This window comes from Lagenorhynchus albirostris, chromosome 18 (genome assembly GCF_949774975.1).
Source record: "Lagenorhynchus albirostris chromosome 18, mLagAlb1.1, whole genome shotgun sequence".
In the NCBI taxonomy this organism is placed as follows: Eukaryota; Metazoa; Chordata; class Mammalia; order Artiodactyla; family Delphinidae; genus Lagenorhynchus; species Lagenorhynchus albirostris.
The window spans coordinates 12,265,552-12,291,248 of NC_083112.1; positions in this window are offsets into that span (position 1 = coordinate 12,265,552).

Genomic DNA, 25,697 nt, shown 5'->3' on the forward strand with positions numbered 1-25,697 from the left:
TAACATTCTGAGCTCTGAAATATACTTTGATATTAACATAGTCACCCTAGATTTCTTTTAGTTATTGTTAGATTGTATTTCTTTTTTTCCTTTTAACCTATTTGTGACTTTTTATTTAAAGTGTTTTTCTTCTAAACAGCATATAGTTGGGTCTTGCTTCTTTTACATATTCTGATAATCTTGGTATTTTAATTGGGAAGTTTAGACCATTTCCATTTAATGTAATTATTGATTTGATTAGGTGTGCATTTATCATCTTGCTATTTATTAGCTGTTCATTCTATCTGTTCTTTGTTTCCTTTTTTTCTTTCCCTTGTTGGATTAATTGTATTATTTAAAATTATTTCATCTTTTCTCTTTTGTTGTCTTATAAGTGGTAACTCTTTGTTCTGTATTTATAGTTCTGGATTGATGGTCTATAGTACACATTTTCACCTGTCGCATTTTGCTTCAAGTGAAATTATAAAACATCACTAAGAGTAAAAGCAACTTACAATATATACTTCCTTTTCTCCCCTCCCATTCTTTGTGCTATATGTTGTCACATATCTTCATTTTATACATATTATAAACCTCACACTGCCTTATTATTTTTATTTAGAAAGTCAATTATCTATAAAGACATTTAAATAGTAAGAAAAAAAATTAAATATTGACCCCGGTAGTTGCCATTTCCAGCACTCTTCATTTCTTGGTATAGATTTACATTTCCACCTGGTATCATTTTCTTTCTGCCTGAAGAACTTGCTTTAACATTTCCTCCCTTTATGTCTCTAATAGTGTGGGTGTGCTGATGATGAATTCATTCAACTTTTTTAAGTGTGAAGACTTTATTTTGTCGTCATTTTTGAAAGGAAATTTTGCTGGATATAGATTTCTATGTTGGCCACTTTTTTCTCTCAGTACTTTGAAGATGTTGCTTTACTGTCTTCTCACTTAAATTGTCCAGTATCTTAAAAAACATTGTTTTGGGCTTCCCTGGTGGCACAGTGGTTAAGAATCCGCCTGTCCAGGAAGGGTCCTCTGGGAGGAGCCAGAGAGAACTGGAGGGTGATTGCCCTACCCACTTGGGCACGGGGAGCCTGCTGAACTCCCAGGTCAGTCCCCTGCCCTCCAAGGCCCCCCCCTTCCCCCCTGGCCAAATTGCTCCTGGGGCATAGGAGGGAAGCTGGGGAGATCAGGAGAGGCAGGCAGTAGGGGCCCTCCCAGGCCAAAGTAGCACAGCCCCCAGGGCCTTGTCCAGCCCTGTGGGTCCTAAGCATAGCCCTCATCCACCGAACAAACATACCCTTGCTTAGGCCCCACCCTCCACAGCCAACGCCTCCCCCACCCCTTTTTTTTTTCCCCTCCTCTTCTTTTTTACTATTGTGGTACTGATGTACCTTCCAGTTGTTGATTCATCTATATTTTTATTTTTATATTCTTTCTAACATATCTGTTAGTTTCCTAGTCTAATTTTAATTTTTACTTTGTTATTGTTTTTTGGGGTTTTTATTGCCTCTCTATGCGGCTTGCAGGACCTTGGTTCATGAGCCGGGGTCAGGCCGAAGCTCCTGTGGTGGGAGCTCCGAGTCCGAGCCACTGGACTAACAGAAAACCTCAGACCCCAGAGAATATTCATCTGAGTGAGGTCTCATGGAGCTCCTCATCTCAGCATGAAGACCCAGACCTACACAATAGCCTACAAACTCCAGTGGTGGAAGCCTTAGGCCAAACAGCCAGTAAGACAGGAGCACAATCCCACTTATAAAAAAAAAAAAATGAGACGGCAAAAAAATATGTCACAGATGAAGGAGCAAGACAAAAACCTACAAGACCAAACAAATTAAGAGGAAATAGGTGATCTACCCGAAAAAGAATTCAGAAATGATAGTAAAGATGATCCAGAATCTTGGAAATAGAATGGAGGACCGGATTGAGAAAATACAAGAAATGTTTAACAAAGATCTAGAAGAACTAAAGAACAAACAAACAGACATGAACAGCACAATAACTGAAATGAAAAACACACTAGAAGCAATCAATAACAGAATACCTGAGGCAAAAGAACGAATAAGTGAGCTCTAGGAAAAAATGGTGGAAATAATTGCTAAGGAGCAGAAAAAAGAAAGAAGAATGAGAAGAATTGAAGACAATCCCAGAGACCTCTGGGACCACACTAAAAACACCAACATTCAAATTATAGGAGTCCCAGAAGAAAAAGAGAAAAAGAAAGTGTCTGAGAAAATATTTGAAGAGATTATAGTTGAAAACTTCCCTAACATAGCAAAGGAAATAGTCACCCAAGTCCAGGAAGCAGAGAGAGTCCCATACAGGATAAACCCTAGGAAAAACACACCAAGACACATATTAATCAAAGTAACAAAAATGAAATTCAAAGAAAGAATATTAAAAGCAGCAAGGGAAAAACAAAAAATAACATACAAAGGAATCACCATAAAGTAATCAGCTGATTTTTCAGCGGAAACTTTGCAGGCCAGAAGGGAGTGGCAGGATATACTTAAAGTAATGAAAGAAAAAACCTACAACCAAGATTACTCTACCCAGCTAGTATCTCATTCAGAGTCAATGGAGAAGTCAAAAGCTTTTCATACAAGCAAAAGCTAAGAGAATTCAGCACCACCAAACCAGCTTTATAACAAATGCTAAAGGCACTTCTCTAGGCAGGAAACAAAAGAAGAAAAAGACCCACAAAAACAAACTCAAAACAATTAAGAAAATGGTAATAGGAACATACATATTGATAATAACCTGGAATGTAAATGGATTAAAAGCTCCAACCAAAAGACACAGACTGGCTGAATGGATACAAAAACAAGACCCATATATATGTTGTCTACAACACATGCACTTCAGACCCAGGAACATACAGATTGAAAGTGAAGGGATAGAAAAAGATATTCCATCCAAATGGAAATCAAAAGAAAGCTGGAGCAGCAATATTCGTATCAGATAAAATAGACTTTCAAATAAAGACTGTTACAAGAGATAAGTAAGGACACCACATAATGATGAAAGGATCAACCCAAGAAGAAGATATAACAATTATAAATGTTTATGCACTCAACATAAGAGCACCTCAATACAGAAGGTAAATGCTAACAATCATAAAAGGGGAAATTGACAATAACACAATAATAGTAGGGGACTTTAACACCCCACTTACACCAATGGACAGATCGTCCAAACAGAAAATAAATAAGGAAACACAAGCTTTAAATGACACAAAAGACCAGATAGATCTTATTGATATTTATAGTACATTTGACCCAAAAGTGGCAGAATACACTTTCTTCTCAAGTGCACATGGAACATTCTCCAGGATAGATCACATCTTGGGTCACAAATCAAGCCCTGGAAAATTTAAGAAAATTGAAATCATATCAAGCATCTTTTCTGACCACAACACTATGAGACTGGAAATCAATTACAGGAAAAAAAAATCCTGTAAAAAACCCAAATACATGGAAGCTAAACACTGTGCCACTAAATAACCAAGAGATCACTGAAGAAATCAAAGAAGAAATTTTTAAAAATACATAGAAACAAATGACTATGAAAACACGATGACCGAAAACCTATGGGATGCAGCAAAAGCAGTTCTAAGAGGGAAGTTTATAGCAATACAAACTCACTTCAAGAAACAAGAAAAATCTCAAATAAACAATCTAACGCTGGGCTTCCCTGGTGGTGCAGTGGTTGAGAATCTGCCTGCCAATGCAGGGGACACGGGTTCGAGGACTGGTCTGGGAAGATCCCACATGCTGTGGAGCAACTGGGCCCGTGAGAGCCACAATTACTGAGCCTGTGTGTCTGGAGCCTGTGCTCTGCAACAAGAGAGGCCACGATAGTGAGAGGCCTGCGCATTGCGATGAAGAGTGGCCCCCGCCTGCTGCCACTAGAGAAAGCCCTCGCACAGAAAAGAAGACCCAAAACAGCCAAAAATAAATAAATAAATTTAAAAACAAAAACAATCTAACCCTACACTTAAAACAAGTAGAGAAAGAAGAACAAAGAAAATCCAAAGTCAGTAGAAGGAATGAAATCATAAATATCAGAGTAGAAATAAATGAAATAGAAATAAAGAAAACAATAGCAAAGATCAATAAAAATAAAAGCTGCTTCTTTGAGTAGTTAAACAAAATTGATAAACCCTTAGCCAGACTCATCAAGAAAAAAAGGGGGAGGACACAAATCAGTAAAATAAGAAATGAAAAACGAGAAATCACACTGCAGAAATGCAAAGGATTGCAAGAGACTACTACAAACAACTATATGCCAATAAAATGGACAACCATGAAGAAATGGACAAATTCTTGGAAAGGTACAATTTTCCAAGACTAAACCAGGAAGAATTAGAAAATATAAACAGGCCTACAACAAGCAATGAAATTGAAACCATAATTAAAAATCTTCCAGGAAACATAAGTCCAGGACCAGATGGCTTCACAGGCGAATTCTATCAAACATTTAGAGAAGAGCTAACACCCATCCTTCTCAAACTCTTCCAAAAAGTTGCAGAGGGAGAAACACTCCCAAATTCATTCAATGAAGCCAACATTATCCTGATATCAAAACCAGAAAAAGATATCACAAAAAGAGAAAATTATAGACCAATATCAATAATGAACATATATGCTAAAACCCTGAACTAAATACTAGCAAACAGAATCCAACAGCACATTAAAAGGATCATACACCATGATCAAGTGGGATTTATCCCAGGGATGCAAGGATTATTCAATATATGCAAATCAATCATTGTGATATACCACATTAACAAATTAAGGAATAAAAACCATATGATCAACTCAATAGATGCAGAAAAAGCTTTTGACAAAATTCAACACCCATTTATGATAAGAACTCTCCAGAAAGTGGGCATAGAGAGAACCTACCTCCACATAATAAAGGCCATATATGACAAACCCACAGCGAGCATCATATTCAATGGTGAAAAAGCGGAAGCATTTCCTCTAAGATCAGGAACAAGACAAGGATGTCCACTCTCGCCTCTCTTATTCAACAGAGTTTTGGAAGTCCTAGCCACGGCAATCAGAGAAGAAAAAGAAATAAAAGGAATACAAATTGGAAAAGAAGAAGTAAAACTGTCACTGTTTGCAGATAACATGATACTATACATAGAAAATCCTAAACATGCCACCAGAAAACTAGTAGAACTAATCAATGAATTTTGTAAGGCTGAAGGATACAAAATTAATACACAGAAATCTCTTGCATTCCTATACACTAACAACAAAAGATCAGAAAGAGAAATTAAGGAAACACTCCCATTTACCATTGCAACAAAAAGAATAAAATACCTAGGAATAAACATGCCTAAGGAGGCAAAAGACTTGTACTCAGAAAACTATAAAACACTGATGAAAGAAATCAAAGATGACAAAAACAGATGGAGAAATATGTCATGTTCTTGGATTGGAAGAATCAATATTGTGAAAATGATTATACTACCCAAAGCAATCTACAGATTCAATGCAGTCCCTAGCAAACTACCAATGGCATTCTTCACAGAATTAGAACAAAGAATTTTACAATTCGTATGGAAACACAAAGAACTCCAAATAGCCAAAGCAATCTTGAGAAAGAAAAACAGAGCTGGAGGAATCAGGCTCCTGGACTTCAAACTATATCATAAAGCTACAGTAATCAAGACAGTACGGTATTGGCACATAAACAGAGATATAGATCAATGGTACAGGATAGAATGCCCAGAGATAAACCCACGCACATATGGGCACCTAATTTATGACAAAGGAGGCAAGAACATACAGTGTAGAAAAGACAGCCTCTTCAATAAGTGGTGCTGGGAAAACTGGACAGCTACATGTAAAAGAATGAAATTAGAACACTCCCTAACACCACACACAAAAATAAACTCCAAATAGATTAAAGACTTAAATGTAAGACCAGATATTATAAAGCTCTTAGAGGAAAACATAGGAAGAACACTCCTGTACACAAATCACAGCAAGATCTTTTTGACCCACCTCCTAGAGTAATGGAAATAAAAACAAAAATAAACAAATGGGACTTAATTAAACTTAAAAGCTTAGCACAGCAAAGGAAACCTTAAACAAGACAGAAAGAGAACCCTCAGAATGGGAGAAAATATTTGCAAATGAAACAACAAAGGATTAATCTCCAAAATATACAAACGGCTCATTGAGCTCAATATCACAAAAACAAACAATCCAGTTAAAAAATGGGCAGAAGACCTAAATAGACATTTCACCAAAGAAGACATACAGATGGCCAAGAGGCACACGAAAAGATGCTCAACATCACTAATTATTAGAGAAATGCAAACCAAAACTACAATGAGGTGTCACCTCATGCCAGTCAGAATGGCCATTAAAAAAAATCTAGAAATAATAACTGCCGGAAAGGGTGTGGTGAAAAGGGAACCCTCTTGTACTGTTGGTGGGAATAGAAATTGATACAACCACTATGGAAAACAGTATGGAGTTTCCTTAAAAAACTAAAAATAGAACTACCATATGACCCAGCAATCCCACCACTGGGCATATACCCTGAGAAAACCATAATTCAAAAAGAGACATGTACCACAATGTTTATTGCAGCACTATTTACAATAGCCGGGACATGGAACCAACCTAAATGTGCATCGACAGATGAATGGATAAAGAAGATGTGGTACATATATACAATGGAATATTACTCACACATAAAAAGAAATGAAACTGAGTTATTTGTAATGAGGTGGATGGACACAGAGTCTGTCATACAGAGTGAAGTAAGTCAGAAAGAGAAAAACAGATACTGTATGCTAATGCATATATATGTAATCTAAAAAAAAAAAAGGTACTGATGAACCCAGTTGCAGGGCAGGAATAAAGATGGAGACATAGAGATTGGACTTGAGGACTTAGGGTGGGAGGGGGAAGCTGGGGCGAAGTGAGAGTAGCGTCGACATATATACAATACCAATTGTAAAACAGTTGGCTGGTGGGAAGCAGCAGCATAGCACAGGGAGTTTGGCTCCATGTTTTGTGATGACCTAGTGGGGTAGGGAGGATGGGAGGGAGGCTAAAGAGGGAGGGGATATAGAGACATGTGTATGCATATGGCTGATTCGCTTTGTTGTGCAACAGAAACTAGCACAGTATTGTGAAGCAATTATACTCCAATAAAGACCTATTAAAAAAAAAGAAGTATCCGCCTGACAATGCAGGGGACACAGGTTCAAGTCCTGCTCTGGGAAGATCCCACATGCCATGGAGCAACTAAGCCCGTGCGCCACAACTATTGAGTCTGCGCTCTAAAGCTCTTGAGCCACAAATACTGAGCCCGAGTGCCACAACTCCTGAAGCTCGCACACCTAGAGCCTGTGCTCCTCAACAAGAGAAACTACTGCAGTGAGAAGCCTACACGGAGCAACGAAGAGTATTCCCCGCTCTCAGCAACTAGAGAAAGCCCACACACAGCAACGAAGACCCAACACAGCCATAAATAAATTAATTAATTAAAAAAAATTATAAATAAAAATAAACCCATTGTTTCATACACTTTGTCCATTTTATGTTTGCTTTAGGTGAGACCACAACTCCCTTCTTCTCTTATTCCATGTAGTTGGAAATATAAGATTGGAACTAATTTTTTTTTCTTTTTAAATTGAAGTACAATTGACTTACAATATTATATTAGCTTCAGGTGTACAACATAGTAATTCATTATTTTTATACATTGCAAAATAACCACCACAATAAGTCCAGTTACCATCTGTCACCAGACAATGTTATTACAATATCATTGACTATATTCCCCATGACTCATTTATTTTGCAACTGGAAGTTTGTACCTTTTAATCTCCCTCGCCTATTTCACTCATTGCCCCACGCCCTGCCCCTCTGGCAACCTCCAGTTTTGGAGCTAAATTTTTAATTTAACTTAATTCAAATTATTTTAAATTATTTTAAATAGTCACATGTAGCTAGTGGCCCCCACAATGATCAGGACAGTCTAGGGAATGAGGGGGAGATGAGCTGCCAAAAGTGGAACAAGCCTATGATTTGGTTTCATGAGATGTACTGAGAGTTGTACATTGGACAGCTCCCTGAGACTCACTTCCTTGGCCAGTGACTTTGAGACTAGAGAGTGTTCCTGTGACCATGCTTGACAATGACTGCTTGATGCTGAAATGAAGTCCATTACTCCTTCTTCATGGTTCTCTGCTAGTCTGAGAGCATTAATTTGCAGAAATCTGGTTTTCTTTCTCACTTCAAAGGGTTGTGTTTTGCTACTATTCTGTTATGACCCTGGGTAGAATGCCTGCCGTGGGAGCACTCAGGAAATGCTCCAGTTGACTGACAGGACAATAGTATTGATATGTTGCTGTGATTTTATGTTTATGCAATGAAAGCTCATCTCTTTCCATTTGTGGAGTTAAGAACTGACACTAGTAAATGCAACACTGAGCATTTTCCCATTCATAAAGATGATTACCCCAGACAACTTAAAATCTTAAGAAAAGCAGTTTTTGTTTTGTCTTTAAAATCAATTAGTCTCTTGTTAAGGAGGCAAGTAGCACTTACCTGCTTAATTTATTTCAATTAAGATAGTCAGAGTTTGTTTGCAGAATTATAGTGTTGAGTCTCAGACTGTTGTCTAGTATCAAAGAATATTACGTGCTTTGATATGGTAGTTTCTCTGGGCCATAAGTCTAGTAGTAGATTTTTCCTACAGTTGAGTTTACTGGAAGGAATACTTCTATTTTTTGGTGCCTCCACCAAAAAGGTAGATAGGCTTGAAACATTCATTTATCCCCAAACTATTTATTATCTACTATGTTCCAGGCATTGGAGATAAAAAATGTTCCAGGCATTTATTATCTACTATGTTCCAGGCATTGGAGATAAAAACAATGAACAAAACAAACAAAAATCTCTCACTTCATAGATATTATATTATAACTGGAAGAAATAGTCAATAAACAAATAAGCAAAATATTTAGAATGTGAGATGGTAATAAGTGCTATGAAGTAGAATAAAGCAGAAGGGGGGAGTAGGGAGTTCCAGGATGGCTGCAATTTTAGATAGGATGGTCTAGAAAGCCCACTGAGAAGGAGATATTTGAACAGAGGACTGAAGGAGGTGAAGGAGTAAGCCATTCATATATTTGGGTAAGAGCATTTTTGGTAGAAGGGACAGCAACTGCAAATGCCCTCAGGCAGAAATGTGCATGGCATACGCCTGTGCAAGCAACAGCAAGGGAGCATTTTAGACCTAGGAATACAGCTTGGATTTTCCAACTGTGAAACAGACTCTGCCAACCTCATCATTCATCCTCTTACTATTATCACACATGCACTGTACTGTCTTTGAGTAATTTATAACTTTATGTATATATGAATTTATTTTTTATACTCTGTTATTCTAAAACTGTTTTCGATAACTTGTAACTAGGCCTTTGTCTTCTCTTTTCTCTTGAGTTCAACGATTAGAGTAATTTTCCTAAAACACCATTTTAATCTTGTTTCTCCCTTTCTCAGGAACCTAAAACTGCTTATTTAATCAATTTCAAAATTTGATTTTGCTGTTCAAAGTATTCTGTCAACTGGTATGATATCCTTCATACACCCTACCTCCAAATTTCTTCTCTGTATGTCATGTTTATTCCCATCCATGCATAAGATCATGCTGGTCCCCTTGCCTTGAGTTCCCCCCATTTCTCATAGCCAATTCATTTTGTACATATCCTTAAAATCAAAACTCACATCTACCTCACTTATTAATTTAAATTTAAGCATATATTATCTTCTATCAACCAGGTACAGAACAACTCGAAACCTATGTGATTAACATTAGCCCTGAACGACTGATTGCTTTCCTTTTCCTGGACTCCTACAGCAATCTAAGCTATACAGCAGGACATTATATTTCATGAAATATTCTTGTTATGTTTCTATTTTCAGTACACCTTTTCTCCAAGGGTAAGTTGCAAATCCCTTAAGGGCAGCAGCTTTGTCTTATGTTACTTCGCATTTTCCACAACGCCTAGTTTAGTAGAAGCAAATTAAATATTTGTTGATAGATTGATTTTATTCTAAAGGGTTTTTAGAAGCTGTCACAGCAATCTTCTGAAGATCTTCTTTTTAAATTATATTTTGTTACCCTCCCATCTTATTGATTAAGTAAATACGGCACTGTGATAAATGGAGAGTATTTCACTGGCCAGAGGGATCTTCCAAGTCTTCTGTAAAAATGGATGAAAGATGTACCATCCACTTTCTCCTGCCAGTGAATGGCATTTTGATATGAACAGAAACTGCAGGACACTGACTGCTTTAACAGTGATAGATGTGGTCTAAAGCAGATGATACTGAGTGCTGTGCTTGAGATGAGCACATCCATCATATCTCCCTCTCCACAGTGGGTGAACAAATCCCGACGTTCCCATTGTTCACGATGGGACAAGACACATCTTCCTCTTTCCTAATGCAGCAAGACAGCTGTTTAAATTTTCATGGCATCTTCGAGGTATCCATGGAACCATGTCTTATAAAATGATCATATTCTGCAGCTAGGCTCCAGCCACACTGGGTTCCTATCTCTTCCTCAGCTATGTCAAGCCCTATCCTACCCTCATGCCTTCTACATTTGCTGTACTCCATGCCTGAAATGCTCTTCTCTCAACCCTGCAAAGGTTCATTTTCCTTCTTCAGCTCTCAACTCAAATATTGTCCTTTAGGCAGCCTCCCCTGACATACCAATACATTCATTCATTCATTCATTCATTTATGGCTGCATTGAGTCTTTGTTGCTGCGCACGGGCTTTCTCTAGCTGTGGCGAATCCAGGCTACTCTTTGTTGCGGTGTGCAGGCTTCTCACTGCAGTGGCCTCTCTTGTTTCAGAGCACTGGCTCTAGGTGTGTAGGCTTCAGTAGTTGTGGCATGTGGGCTCAGCAGTTGTGGCTTGCGGGTTCTAGAGTGCAGGCTCAGTAGTTGTGGTGCATGGGCTTAGTTGCTCTGCGGCATGTGGGATCTTCCCGGACCAGGGCTCGAACCCGTGTCCCCTGCATTGGCAGGCGGGTTCTTAACTACTGCACCACCAGGGAAGCCCTCCCCTGACCACTCTTATTTAAAGAAGATGTCCTTCCCCGTCCCCTACTAACACACCGTATTGTTAGTACTGTTATGTCACCTCTTTATTTTTTCATAGTACGTATCTCAATCGAGGCTGGGCAGAGATCTGATGCTTGGTAGGCCCTCAGTAAAATTTTGTTGAGTGAAAGAACAAATGAGCTGTTGTAAAAATAGCCACATGTGGTTCACCAGCATCGTTCATCACCCCATGATCCACAGGAAGAGCAGTGTACTCAATCCACACGTGCAGTCCTCAACTCTCAGTCATTTCTAGTTTTAATAATTACTATTGCTCTTATTTGTACAAATAGGAGTAAAAAAATTAAAATGAGAAATGCCCTCTAGATCCATATCACTCTCCAGTCCTGCTTTTTGTTCCCTAAAAGCCTTAGCTTCTCTTAATAACCTTCTGGTTATCTCTTAGCTCTGCAGGTTTAACTCTGATTAAACTCATTAAATCTTTCTCTCAACCACAGGGCAATGCTATGTGAATCAGAATCCATGTGTGCTGTGCTTTACTGCACATAAAGCATTTGCATCTTTACAAGAGCTCTGTGAGTCGGACAAAGCACGCAGCCCATTGAGATCCATTGTATAGATGAGGAAGAAGTTCAAAAAAATAAGTGACTTAACTAAGGTCACACGGGTAGAAAATGAGAGTGAAGGCACAGAGGGGCAAAGGGAGGCTCTTGCTCCATTTGGAGGTATGCTGTCATGGCATCTGAAAATCTTATTGTCAGTGTCTTTCTGCACGCTGACAGTGAGAACAGACCATGAGACAATCAGGTCCTCAACTGTGGGAAGGAAATCATCACCCTCTACTCTTGTCAGGATGGTAGCAGTGGTGGTTAGTTCAGAAAAGAAGAGTGTTTCCATGCTCTCAGCCACTTGTATTTGGTTTTCTATCCTTCTCTGGCTGCCCTCTATTCCTTTTGTCAGTAGGTTTGCATTTATCTTAAGTTAATCTGGGCATTCTGCCATCAGCCTATCTTCCTGGATGTTCTTTTCTTATTAATTTAAGAGTACATAATATGATACCAAAAGATGTGCTTTGATATGGAAACAAAATTTGATTTTAAAGAAGACACTCCCAAATTACAATGATCCTAAATAAGATTTTTGAGACTTTTTCTATGGCAGAATTACCTAGGGGAGAGATAGGTCTAAGAACATGTCCTAGTAGAAGAAAAGATTGATCAAGCTCACCAGAAAGATGATGTATGTCTGTGACTGCATGGACATGCATATTTTATTGTGCTGGTCTGTAGATGGAAACAGTGGGTGTGTTACTGAAAGGAACCTGAGTAGAATTGAAAGGAATGATCTCAGACAGCCTGCCGAGCCTGCCAGGAGAGGGATCTTTTGGCTCCTTTAGTGCCTGTCTGAAATTGGCATGTTTCGGGGGTGGGGAGGGTCTGCCTCTCAGGCCTTGTAACAACTGTGCCCTGAAGTCTCGTGATCAGTGACTAGCCCAGCCCCTTCATTGGCTGGGGTCTTGAGTAAGTCACCTTTCCTTTCTGGGTCTCAGTTTCCTCCTCTGAGGAAACAGCATCACTGGCTACCCTCTTTGCCATAGCTGTGGGGAACACGTGCCAGACAGAACACTGGCATCCATTAAAATTCACATAGGAAGAGGTTTTCTTCACATTATTAACGCAGAGGTAGGCTTGCTCCTTGTTAGTTCTGCTAATGACTTCAATGTGCCCCTTTGGTATTTCTTCAGCTCTGCCTTTTAATGGTCATTTCATTTCAGCTCAGGATATGGAAGCTGCTTAAGGATCCTGCTCTCCTCTGTGCCTTCCTGTGTCTAGACGAGTGAGGCAGACTTGCATTCAATATAATTTTGGTGCTGGCAGGACAGCTGCTGTCAAGGCTATCATGGAATGTGACCTTACATTGCCTACAGATGTTAAATACTGCTTGTAGGTGACCCAGAAATTCTATCCATGTCTCTAGTCTGCATACTAAGTCTCTTCATCAATCAGAAGCAAGCATGTAGGGTAATCTGTTTTGCTGAAGGTCCCATAGGAATTTGTTGCTATTGCTGACATGAGAAAAAGGCAAAAAAGAAAGGCCAATTTATTTCCAGGCTTTTGCAAAGTAGCAGATGTTTCCTGTGCAAAAGTAACATCAAAGCAGCATGTTATATTTGCATGGTATCATACGGTTTTAAAAAACAAATGTTGTTTTAATAATTACACAAGGAATTGTGAATATATTCTCATTAAAAAGTTTCAAACATAGAAATACATAGAGGCGATGGTTTCCTCTGGGAAAAGAGGGAAACTTCAGGTGATGTGGGAGGTGTCGGTTAAAGGACACTTCATTTTTGACTTTACATTGAAATTTTAGGGGGAGTCCTTTCATAGTTTTTTTTTTTTTTTTTTCCAGTACTTGGGCCTCTCACTGTTGTGGCCTCTCCCGTTGCGGAGCACAGGCTCCGGACGTGCAGGCTCAGAGGCCATGGCTCATGGGGCCAGCCGCTCTGCGGCATGTGGGATCCTCCCAGACCGGGGCACGAACGCGCATCCCCTGCATCGGCAGGTGAACTCTCAACCACTGCGCCACCAGGGAAGCCCCACAGCTTTTTATAAGCATTTGAATATATACAGGTACAGATAAAAATATATAAAGAAAATTTTATTTACATAAGTGGAATTATACTAAACATGTTGTTTAGCAATTTTCTTACTTTGACTTGAAGAGTTTTCTAAGTCATTAAAAAATAAACAACAAGGTTCTACTGTATAGTGCAGGGAACTGTATTCAATATCTTGCAATAATCTATAATGGAAAAGAATATTAAAAATATACACACATAGCTAAGTGGCATTCTCAGAATATGCCATAATTTAATTGATCACTTCTCTACATACTATCATTGATTTTGGATTTGTTGATATAACAATGTTGCCATAAACACCCTTGTGCATACATCTTTCTTCACATGCACCAGTATTTCTTTCAATAGGATAGAAAACTGGAAGTCTGCTGAGTAAGACTCAGTTTCCTTTCCTGTAAAATTGGTTTACAATAACCTATACCTCAAGGGTATTTTGAGAATTAAAAATTAAAATTAAATGTTCAAAGTGTAAATGCAAGTCCATTCTCTCAAAGTCTTTTTTAAAAATTAATTTAAAATTCTTTTTCCCCTCACTTTTCTCAGGATCATTTTTACTCCTCTCTGTTCTATATTAAGGTGTTTGGTGTGCAGAAGAATAAGTCAAACAACTATTTAAGTTCTTCTCCTCCGCCTTTAATTCCATTCTGTTCCTCTTGAGAAGGTGCAGAGTCCTCTGAAGAGTGTTGTAGTTCTGCATGATTCTGCCCTCTCCTCTCCATCTCTGTTTCCTCTTTCCTATCCTTGCTTTGTCTCTTCTTCCCTTCCTTTCTTTTCATAAGCAAGATGGAGACAGCCAGCTGGGTAACTTGTCTGTATGAGGCTGGGGGAAGCAGAAGGCGAGGGGTGGAGCTGCTGGGGTGTAAAGATGCAGGGACAAGCTGAGAGCTGGGGCAGGACCAGAGAGTTGAGTCTAGGAGCCAAGTGCAAGGAGCCAAGTCTAAGATGCATTAGCATTTAATGGTTTAAATGAATCCCTTTGATGGGCCCATTACCAGCTTCTCAGAATGGAGTGGAGCAGGCTAAGAGGCTACAGACAGAGGGGCTGGGCAGCGCAGGGGATGTGCTGAGGTCTGGCAGCCCAGGGAGCAGCATGGAGCTGGGACTTGGTCTCTCATTTGGTTGCCTCAAGCCCTGGTGTGCACAGTTCTCTCGGGGCAAGCCTGGCCAAAGTCAAGTAGAGGAGAAGGATTTGTTTCTAGTGCTTGTATGCTATCTTCTGCAACATTCCAATATGTTAACCCATTCAAACTCCCCTGTTAAATGTGAGCATATGTGACACTGTTTTCTCCCTTAAACTTTTTCCTCTCCCTTGAAATGCATCATTTCTTAGTATCTTGTGTATATGTTTTGAAGGGAAGGACTAAAGCAAGGTTGCAGTCTGCAGGCTCAGGCCACCCCCGATTAAGTGAGAACACCCCCGCAGATGTTATAACTGGAGGTGTGGGGTTTGAAATAGCTCAGAAAGCTGACCTCTGTTTACAGAGCTCGGCACTCGCCCCGAGGCAGTGTATGTTAGCCAGCAGGATAAAATAGGTCCTGATCCTTTCCCTTGTGGCTCTTGCTGCTCTACATAATGATGCCCATTAATCGCTGAGAAGGTGATGAAGCAGGGACCTCTCTGAGGACATTAATGAGAGATGATTTAAGCTGCTGCTGACTTTAGATGTTAGCACCACTCAGCCTGTGTCTTCATATGGCTGCACAAATTCCTCTACATTCATCTGTTTTATTCCTCGAGGAGGCTAGTGTCATACACATAGGCCAGAAGTCCAGAAGGGACTTCACGGGATCAGTTTGCCTTGTCCTGACTTACCGGCCCTTGGTGTGTTTAATAAATACTCTTTGATATAAACAGAGAGGAAGAGGAAACATGGCATATCCAGGCTTAGCTCTTCAATCTCTTAATTCTTCCCTCGGAAACTCTGCAAGTGAATCCATGCTGTTCATTACGCTCCCCCAAGGAACACGATGAGCTGTTCTTTGGGGCCAGATTTTCAACCTACGGTTCTCTGAGAATAGTTCCCATATTGTGGAAGAGATGAGTATGTGGTCCAATGAGTCAAGAGGGATAAAAGCACAATCTATGTGAAAAAAAGACATGGCTTGGTGGCTAAAGAATGTGAATCCAGGCTTACCCTGTATATGACATTTAACTCAGCCTCAGGCATGCCCTTTTATGTTACAAAAAACTTAGGAAGTGTGACAGCTGCTTAGGTGCTGGGTTGGCCCCCAAATTGTTGCCTTCAACGTGATTTAGATTTTAATTCAAAGTATGGAATAACATAGCCACAAAATGCTGATGTAAGTCTTTGGCTTCTCAATTGAATTTAGGCAACTTGGGACTTTCTTACATTTGTTTCTATGTTATCCTTAAAAAACACATGCTACTCCTCTGCATCTCATTGTGATGACACAAAGAGCTCTCTCAACATTATTCTTGACTCTTCTGCCTCTTTCATCCCAGGAAAACGAAGCTTTGAATCGCTTCTGTTCCTGTGTCCTTCTTTTTATCTTATTTCAATATCTGTTTTCCACCAGTCTTTTCATCCAGAAAATTCTCCCCCTTTCTTCCCAATAATAACTCTTCTTACCTCTAGTCTTCCTATTTTATTCCACTTTTCAAATTTCCTTTGCCTATTTAAAACCATGTAAAGGTTTTTCATTTATGGACTGGGGCATGATTGTTTTCACCAATCATGATAAAAATATCTCCTTTAGCTTTTAGTACCTAGCACAGTACCCACCATATGCTACATGGTCCATAAATATTTTTTGAATAAATGAATGAATACCTGCCCCTTCACAAAAAGCACTTGATTATAAAATGTAAAATGTGAATCATGGATGCATGCCTATTTATTGGGATAATAATGATATGACGTCAAAGTTGCATTGGACTCTACTTTGCAAGAAGCACATTGTTGCCTCTGCCTGAAGTGCCCTTACCTCACCCAGGGGCTCCCCAATTCCTCACCCCAACCACTTCCTACCAGTCCTTTAGGACTTGGTGGGGGGGGGTCTTGGCTTAAGAGGACCCCTCTTTCGTGCTTCCAGAGCATACTCTGTATATCTCTATCTAGCTCTTATCTCATGGGACTGGCATTTCCTCCTGTCTCTTTCCCCTCATCCCAGTAGACTGAGTTATTCTTCACTGGCTCCCTGGTGCCTCACAAGTATCCTGAGACACTGAAAGCAAACAGTGCATGTTTGGGGAATGGATCAGTGAAGACTTTTGAGAAATGTGAGTGAGTAAGAAGGGAGATTGGAAGGCTTTTAGAAGAGGGACAGAAAGACTAGGACATGGGACTTCCCTGGTGGCACAGTGGTTAAGAATCCGCCTGCCAATGCAGGGTATGCAGGTTCGAGCCCTGGTCTGGGAAGATCCCACATGCTGCGGAGCAACTAAGCCTGTGAGCCACAACTGAGTCCAAGTGCCGCAAATACTGAAGCCTGTGCGCCTAGAACCCATGTTCTTCAACAAAAGAAGCCACCGCAATGAGAAGCTGGCACCCCAACGAAGAGTAGACCCCGCTCGCCACAACTAGAGAAAGGCCTGTGTGCAGCAACGAAGACCCAGTGCAGCCAAAAATAAATAAAATAAATTTATTTTTTTAAAAAAGAGAGAGAGACTGAGACATGTTTTTTTAAGAATGGGAGCAAGAACCAATCTGAAGGCGTCATGAATTTTCAAGAGATGGGGGAGGCTGTCTCAAATTCAGAGACTGAGGGGTGAGAGGTAGAGAGAGCACAGTCCATTTGTTCAGATAACTCTAGCATGTACCATCTTGGCGTTTCTTCTCTACTGTGTGTTCTGTCCCCACCACACATGGTGGCGTGGAATTATCTTCTCTTTTCTTGCTTGTGAGTGCTCTATGAGATCTTCAGCTCCTTCAGGCAGGAAAGAATAACGTCCCAGGGTTGTGTTTACGTGTGGTTCTATGGCCAGGTGCTGAGCAAAGACCTGCTCTCTCCTTGACCAGTGTTTCCTGATGGCTCCCTTCAGGGACAAGGGGCACATCTGTTGTAGGTGACCTGTCCTCCAGAAGTAAGTTTTGCGGGCAAATGATTGTTACAATTATGCTTATCCCTATCGCCCGAAGACTCGAATTACACCTTGAGAAGCCAACGGTGCAGAATGTTTGAGTTTGCATGTCCTGACTTTGCTGCCAGGGAGAGAATTTGTATGTGTGGACATTGATTTGGATCCATCTAGATCAGTAGTTCCCCTAGGGGCCCATGATGAAGGTAGACGTGTGTGTGTGTGTGTGTGTGTGTGTGTGTGTGTGTGTGTGTGTGTAGGGGAGTGGTACTGGTATTATTTTCAAGATTTCAAAATCTTGAATCTGTTTGCTTTCAGTGTCTCAGGACACTTGCAAGGCACCAGGGAGCCAGTGATTCGATGGAATCAGCCTGTTTGTGTGAAATAAGATAATACTGTCTAACTAAACAATGTCTTTCTTGGCTGTGGACTACAATTCTATATGGGGATAGAAAATAAAATTTTATTTCATTATAGATTGTAGAAAGGATGGATACCTTTTAAAGCCAGAAAGATTTGTGTTCAACTTGCAGCTCTGTCATTTTCCCACTGTGTGACCTTATTCAAGTTATTAGCCTCTCTGATTCCAGGTTTCCCCACTGGGAAAAAGGGAATAATACCTACGAGTCTGGACTGTTGTGAGATTAAGTAGAATTCTATTTGCAGAGTGTCCAGTACATAGTAATTACTAAATCAGTGGGAGTTGCGACTATTTTGATGACCACTGTTCTAAACATTAAACTTATATGTCCCATTCTGATGAGAAGCTTCAATAGCTTATAGCCCCACCTTTTATTGTTCTCTCTGTGCCAGGTCCCATGTGGAGGGATTTTCATAAATTATCTCATCTAATATTCATAACAACTCTACAAAATAGGCACCACTGCACTGCTATCATCCCCACTTTCTAGAAGAAAAAAAAAACGGAGGCTGGGAAGGTCTATAATTTTCCTAATCACGTTGGTAGTAGATAGTGGAGTCAATATTACAGTACAGCTGGTCTGACTTCAGAACCCTCTAACAAGTGTGATTCACTGAGGTCCAGTCCTACATGTCTTTTAAAGTACCCCAAACGGGGAAGGCAGCTCTTGTTAAGAGATACAGTTTGCTATTTAAATTCTTTTAAAACATGGGGGTACAAGGGGAAAAAAATCATGAAATGGGTCTTAGGTGATGGAAAGGTTGTGAATGGCTGCTTCAGATAGAGCAGAAATACTCTTGCCTTTAGAAGAGTTGGAAAGAGAATAATTGAAGTAGTGTGAAAGAAACGCTAGGACCGTAAAATGGTTCAGATTAAGTTTTCTGAGGAAGAGACAAGCAAAAGCAACAGAGCCTCCAATATGTTTCATTTCTAGGAGATAACCTAAACCGTGGAGGGGTTTGATGTACACAAGCTCCAAGATGAGTGGGACAGCGTCTAAAACCCAAAACCGAGGATGTTCACTTACAGTGGTCAACTCAGCCAGGCTATTAACATGTCATGCATAACATTACTGGATGTGAAAGAAGTATAATGAAATTATTATTTATCAAATACTTCACTGCTTGCAATATATGGGTAATTAATCCACATACAGCTAAACATTTGGGAAAAGGAATTACTAACTTGTGCCTTCTCTATTCCTGAATGATGGACTGCAAGGTCATTTGGGTCTCTCCATGTGACGGGGCTATTCCAGGCTCTTGCATTATTACAAGTCTATAGCATTAGATCATCACAACTGAAATGCAAAGAGGTGGGTATTATTACTAATATGAAATCAAACTTACTGAGGTAAATGAAGGGCGAATGAAGGAGGAGGAAACCAAGGTGTCTTTTATAACGTAGTGTCCAAAGCTACACACCATCACTTCTGCTTAATTCTATTGGAAGCAGAAGTGAGTCTCTATTTTTTTTTTTTTTGCGGTACGCAGGCCTCTCACTGTTGTGGCCTCTCCCGTTGCGGAGCACAGGCTCTGGATGCGCAGGCTCAGCGGCCATGGCTAACGGGTCCAGCCGCTCCGCAGCATGTGGGATCTTCCCAAACCGGGGCACGAACCCGTGTCCCCTGCATCGGCAGGCGGACTCTCAACCACTGAGCCACCAAGGAAGCCCAGAAGTGAGTCTCTAAATCCAGCCCATTTTCAAGGGGAGAGGAATTAATTTATACCTTTTCAATGGAGGAGTATCAAAGAATTTGTGGACATATTTGCAACTACCACATGAAGGAAGGTTCAAAGTTCATTTCTTTCCCATAAGGATATCCAGTTATTCTACCATAATTTATTGAAAAGATTTTCCCTTCCCTATGGTAGGCATCATTAGTTCTATTGGGCTGGCCAAAAAGTTCGTTCGGGTTTTTCCATTAGATCTTACAGAAAAACCCAAACAAACTTTTTGGCCAACCCAATACTTTCTTTTCCAGATGAATAGCATTAATGGTTATATTTCAAAAGCAAACTGATTTTTTTAAAAAGTCAAGTCTACAACAAAAATGATTAAAATAAAATTATATGTATGTAAGTGAAAAGTTCAAATGATGATATTAATTTCTAATAATGTACTTTCTGTAAGTTTGCATTTTAAATTGCAGTAGTTAACACAATCTTGGGACATTAATGTTGGAAGAAATCTAAGACATTAGCTAATTTATCTCAGTTGTTTTATGAATGTAGAAACAGAAATGCTGGGAGATGAAATGACATAGGAAAGATAGAGGCAGATCTAAGAATCAGCTATTTTGTCTCCTGACCTAGTAATCTTTCTAATTTATCAAAATGTGAAAAGTCCTTGACATGAAAAGTCTTGGTCTTGGTTTCTAAGACTATCACCAAAGTCCATAAGAGGCACGTTTAATCTCACCTTGTTAATTACATTCCTACAGAGTCAGTCTTGTTTCCTCCATTCCTTCCCTTATTCCCAGATTTGTTCTGTTCCATCCAACCGTCCATTCACTTATTTATTAATTCACAAATATTTGGTGAATGTTTCCTATGGGCCAACCATTGGTCCAACTGCTCAGGATTCAAGTAATAAAAGAACACAATCTTCACTCTCAAGGAACACGAAGTCTACCTTCCTCCTGTAAGCAACAACATATCATTTCTCTCCATGAGACCAGCTTTTGGACCCCAAGGCCATTTGTCTATCAGGTCATCATCCAGTGTATTAGTCTGCTCAGGCGACCATAACCAATATACCATAGACTAGGTGATTTAAATGACAGAAACTTACTTTCCCTTAGTTTTGGAGTCTGAAAATCCAAGATCAGGGTGCCAGCACAGTCAGGTTCGGTTGAGGATGGTCTTCCTGGCTTGCAAATGGCAGCCTTCTTGCTGTGTCCTCACATGATGAAGAGAGTGAGTTCTTTTTCTCTTCTTATAAGGCCACGAATCCCATCATGAGGGCCCTACCCTCATGACCTAATCTAACCCTAATTACCCCCAAAGACCCTTTCTCTAAATATCATCTCATTTGGGGTTAGGGCTTCAACATATGAATTTGGGGGCGGGGATAAAATCATTGATAAAATCATTTAGTCATAACACCCAGAAACCAAAATCTCTGAGAAAAAAAATCATATTTCCTAAAGTTATGGGGATTGCAAATGCTAGCCAATATTCCATGTGAAGGAATTGCAGAGCAACAGAGGACTTCTGTCACCAGAGTGGACTTTCTCCCCCCAGCTTTTACTAAACTTCCTAAAGAAATCTGCAAAAGAAAATGCTAGGACTTTGAGGAATTAGTCATAGAATGTTTCACTTTTAGCTTTCATAACTGGGGTCAATATCATATGTGTTGAGTGGTTGAGTATGTGTTAGATATTTGAGTTGCAAATTGGCAATTCATTCTGGCACTGGAATTAAGGTGCTTCAGTGGGATGTGAGCACAAAAATCACTCCTGTTCCTTGAAAGGCTGCTTCCGCAGGAGAACTGTATATTATAAAGCTTTATTCCATGCCTTTTATGATCCAACCATCATCAATGCATGGAAGGAGGAGGGCTTTGAGATATGCCATGTGACAATAGTTTCTCTCAGCGTCCTCCATGTCACAATCATGGCTGCCACCGGCTGTACTGTACTCTGGAAGGGCATTCACTAACAGAACCTCATGACGTGGTCAGATGTGGTTAAGGTGAGTGAAGAGTTTTAGTAAATCTCACCCATGGTTTTAGACAAGAGAGGTCTATTTCTACAGTTGGTGCAGTCCAGACAGAGTGTAAAGTCCACCCAACAGGGCTGCTGCTTTGATGATGCAGCCACCTTGTGATAAATACCAGGGGCAGCTCAATGGAGAGCACAGAGGCAGAGGCTGCTGGGGGTGGCTTAACCTGAGTTCTGCTGTGGGTGGAGGATAAAACCCAAAAGTTAATTGGCCAGATTATCTATTCATAGAACTCGAAGGAAGAATGGAAATTAAGCAAATGTAAATAAGAAGTTTCAAATCAAATCTGATCTCTGGATTTGTATCAAAGGGCTAAGGAATACAACTCTCATTCCAAAAGAGGCGACTTTTCCCTTGAGAATAGTTTGTGACATCCCCTATGAAAGGATAAGAGGGTTCTTGGTGATAAAGACAGAGACTGACACTGGAAAGGAAAGGAATTTATCAAATGACACTGCGTGCTCACAGAATCACTGAACCAGGTTTGAGGCTCTGCAGCCGTGAGTCACCATGGGTCACCCTGGGGAACAGGCTAAGAGGGAGCACTGCTCTGCAGCTGCCAGGCGTTGGATGGGGCATCTTGCACCCTGCTGCCACTAGCCCTGGACTTTGGGACACCTACTACCACTGTTACCAGAAGATTCCCAGAGTTCTTTCTCCTTTGCCATAATGGCTCCCAAGTCAAAGGCTAGGAGGATGGGGCTGATTGGCGCCTAGGTCACCTGACCATGGCTAGCTGCAAGGGGGGCTGGGAAAGTGAGTATCTTGCATTTTCAGCTTCCAAGTGGGACATAAGCCCTGATTCTGTCTAAAACACATATGGGGTTGGGGGGGATTCACCAAATACAGGAACAGAATTCAGAAACTGGGCAACTCTCTTAAGAAAAAAGTCATATTAGTTTGAAAAGTTCTAGTTTCTGATGAAGGAAGAAAAGAGGGTAAGTAGTGGCATATAAATGTAGCTAATGACTGGGGGGATTGATTAACTAGGAGAAAGTTGTCTGCTCCCAAAAAGGATCTGGGAAGGACAGAGTTCAGTGGCTTTCAGTCTTGACTTCAATTAGGATCACCTGGGGAGCTTTCAAAAACTGCTATTACCAGGACTCCATTCTAGACTAATCAGGTCAAAATTCTTAGAAGTGAATGAAGTGTTAAAACCTCCCTAGTGATTCTAGTGTGTGGCTAGGATTGAAACCACTGAATTACACCTAAGGTACCTGGAGAAGAGAAACAGGTGGGCAGGTGCTCAGAGAGGGCATTGATCCACAGCCCCTTTCAGCAAGTTTGGTGTTTTTCTGATCGGAGCTGCTGAGTGACAGCAGGAATCATCTTGTAACTCATCGTCATCTTTAAAGGCCTAACATGATGCAGACATGTGAAGCTTTTTCAAACCTGAAAAACATTGTTGCACGATGAAGAAAAGCTCTCTTATCCAGGCAGTGGAGGAGGGGAGAGGGCGGGGAGCTGTGTAGGTCAAGTCCCAGCTCTGGGAAGCTGTGGGCTTAGAAACCAGAGCCGGAGCCCCCCACCCAAACTCTCCTTCATTTGCCTTAGAATAATTCACTCGTCTACGCACGTGAGCAGTGTGGGTGGAAAGTGAACAAAGCCTGAGTTTGGGCCTTAGAAGAGATGCCCCAGTGTGCTCAGCTGGGCAAAATGCTCCAAAGAGTCCTGGTAGCCTGTTCAGGAAACTCAGGAGGAGGCAGCAGCAGGACGAGCTGTCTCGGGGCTGGATGCCTTTGTGAATCACACAGCCTTTCTAGCCCAGTGCAGCCTTTGGCTCGGCCAGAAAAGATTTGGAATACCAAATGCCTCTGGGTTTATTTAAGAACACTACTCGGGGGCTTCCCTGGTGGCACAGTGGTTGAGAATCTGCCTGCCGATGCAGGGGACACGGGTTCGAGCCCTGGTCTGGGAAGATCCCACATGCCGCGGAGCAACTAGGCCCGTGAGCCACAACTACTGAGCCTGCGCGTCTGGAGCCTGTGCTCCGCAACAAGAGAGGCCGCAACAGTGAGAGGCCCGCGCACCAAAATGAAGAGTGGCCCCCGCTTGCCGCAACTAGAGAAAGCCCTCGCACAGAAACAAAGACCCAACACAGACAAAAAAGTAATTAAAATTAAAAAAAAAAAAAAAAACACTACTCGGGAAGGAGGGAGGTTTGGAATCCAAGTGAATTTCCACAATACTAAATTTGCTCTCTGATTTCAGACTAGTCGGAAGATGGAAGGAAATCATTTAGCAAAGAATGTGTATCAAGGAGCTGAGCATTTAATGAAAAAGCCAGCGGTAGCAAATATCAATATTTGCCTTCCAAAGCAAACACCTGAGAGGAAACGTTTGGAGCAAGATGGGAGAGGCATTGATAAGCAGAAGGTCACCAGCAGGCCCCGCCCCACCCAGCTGTGGCCGAGTGTCTTCATCAGTCTCTATTTGCTGGTTAGGAACGTGATGGATGAAGCCACTGCCGGCAAAGATGCTGTCTCTGACCTTTGTGCTGCCCCTTTAAGGCGGTTTGGAGGTAACCTTGGAGGGTAGATTCTAAAGGGCACTGTGCTGATGGATGCTTCCAATTCAACTACCTGACAGCCACCGCTGGTGAGACCACCCAACTGCTCACATGTCCATGTCTGCTTCCATCCTCTTTTGAAATATAAGAAAGTGGGGCTGGAATTAATAATGACAGCAGGAGCTTTCTGAGTGTTGTTTTATGTTTTCAGAACAAATTTTTGGCTGCAAGAGCAGCTTGAAAAAAAAAGACCATTAAGAGGATTAATGGAAATGCACGGTACTAATTAGGCTGCAGTGGTACAGAGCACTGAGAATTGCTGGCCCTTTTAAACACCTCTTACTTGACACTTGAAATTATTCAATTTCATCACTTGGAGTAGGAAAAAGGGGCCTTCAAAAGATGAGTGATTTTCTTTGATATTCATAATGGTATGGTTTGTGTTTGGCACATAATTTAACATACATTTATTGATTACTATTGGTTCAGGATGAACACTTCAAAGTCCTTGTTCTTGCAAAACTGATATTTTAATGGGAGAGAGAGAACCTTAAACTATTAATTTCCATCAAATAGAGTTAGTCATAGGATTGAGGTAAGCGGTGAGAGATGAGAGGCTATGAAAGCAGGGAGGGCAGATGGTACAGAAACTGGAGCCCAAACTGATATCTTCTTTTAAGGAAAGAATTGGCATTCTGGGCGGTGTGTGTGTATGGGGGGTGGGTGGACCTCAAGCAGTTTGTTATTTACGCAGCCCAGAGTGCAAGTCAGGAAACGGTGGGATGAAGACAAAGACCCAGGAAGGGGCGTGTCTCTGCAGGCTCCCTATGCCAAGCTAAGCAGTTTGGATCTTTCTTGGTACATCAGAGGATCTTGAAATTCAATTGCATGACAATCATTTAGAACCCAACACATATTACCTTAGCCAAGTGATCAAGGTCAACATCAACACAGATAAATCATGCTGGGGGCATGTACCCTTGAAAGGATGTGATGAAAGTGGCACATTGCCTCTGTGATCTGCTTCCCCAAAACCCGTGACCCCTGTCTAATCATGAGAAAACACCAGACAAATCCAAACTGAAGGACATTCTATAAAACACCTGACCAGTACTCCTCAAAACTCTCAAGGTCATCATAACCACGGAAAAAAAATCATTTAGGATTTTGCCACTTGAAGTGTGGTCCCCAGACCAGTTCCCCTGGGAGTTGCAGCTGCTTTTTTCATGTTAATTCATCAGTCAGCAAATCTT